The sequence below is a fragment of the Stylophora pistillata genome, chromosome 13, assembly GCF_964205215.1.
Source record: "Stylophora pistillata chromosome 13, jaStyPist1.2, whole genome shotgun sequence".
NCBI classification, from domain to species: domain Eukaryota; kingdom Metazoa; phylum Cnidaria; class Anthozoa; order Scleractinia; family Pocilloporidae; genus Stylophora; species Stylophora pistillata.
The window spans coordinates 5392501-5393848 of record NC_142531.1 but is presented as its reverse complement, the minus strand read 5'-3'; the positions used below and the strand labels follow the sequence as shown (position 1 = coordinate 5393848).

Here is a 1348-nt window from a genome sequence, read left to right as displayed (position 1 = left end):
CGTTTCAGAACAAAATTTATTATCGACGCCGATAAATTGATTGAACTTCAAGCTTGCCATGATGCTTTTTCGTTTAAAATTCGCAACATCATCTCGTGCAATAAAAATTCAGTTAAAATTAACTCGAAAGAGATTGGCATAGACCATTAAAAACATATTTGAAATATTTTTTATTGGTGTAGTGGACGTTAAATTGGCCGCCAGTTTGAAAGTTTTTTGCACAAGATGTTGTTTCAACCATTTTTGGCGGAAAAAATTTTGAAAGAAGGCTTCTTAAGATTTTTGTGGAGAAAGTCGTCAGGGGAAACACTGTGCAAATTCGACCAAATTTTCCCGCCAAAAGTCTTAGTATATATTTCAACGAACTTATGTTGACACTTTTGCGATTATGTAATTGAAAATCTGATTAAAGAATATTTGTAGACAATAAAAGAATTCAAAGGAAAAAGCTTGTATTGTTTATTGAATGAAGACAAAGGATAAAAAAGTAAACAACATTGATGTTTGACTTTTATTTTGATGATGTTTATTATAACAAAAATGAAAAGACAGGTGAAATATAAACTTTTATTGTTTCATTAATTACTATGAAAAAGTACGGCCCATGCCTATTTTGAGCCCCCTATTTTTCTTAAGTCTTTTTGGCGGGAAAATTTGCCACATTTGAACATATGTTACTTACAGAGCTTGTGAAAAATTTTAAAAAATATGGCAGGGAAAAAAGGAAAACTGGAAATTTTTCAACTCCAACAAAATCGCGAAATAACATCTGTAAATCTTCTGTTTTACGCAAATGAAACTTAGCTCTGACTCGCCATGTCCATGAGAAATGTGCTACGTCTGCTTTTCCTCTAATGAAATAAATATTTTCTTGTTGATGTAAAACCCCTCTCGCTTTACTCATGCTTGAAGCATCGGAAGTATTCACCGTTTAATCTGCAAAAAAAAAAAATGATGATAAAAATTACTCCAAAATATGCACTAGAATCCTACCTTGCTTTTCAAGCAGTAGTGACCAAATTTGAGTCGATCGCAGTAATAAAAAACTTGACTTATGTTGCATTGTTAGTCGCTGATAGAAGGTAGATAGAAGATAGATAGAAGGCTGGGATTTACTGATAAATTCAAAATGATTACTGATGAATATTCTTTATACTTTCAAAATATACAAATTTAAGTTTCCGTTCAGCTTTTTCATACTTGTGTCCAGGTATCGAGTGATTACATTCTGAGTGGGATATGATCTAACTTTCTACTGAAAACGAAAATGATCAAATGGCGTCAATAGTTGGCAGAATCACGAAAACATTGAATTTTAAGATAACTGAATAAATCATCTTTACGCTGC

At 32.0% G+C, this 1348-nt stretch overlaps 1 long non-coding RNA gene across 1 annotated transcript in view; it reads right to left on the bottom strand.

Annotated features, from left to right (window-relative positions):
- Positions 1 to 553: 553 nt before the first annotated feature.
- The window catches only part of LOC148717363 (uncharacterized), a 6005-nt gene continuing 5210 nt past the window's right edge, over positions 554 to 1348 (bottom strand). The window contains exon 3 of the long non-coding RNA XR_015994606.1: positions 554 to 936. This is a non-coding gene — a long non-coding RNA (uncharacterized LOC148717363). The remainder of the gene's footprint in view (positions 937 to 1348) is intronic.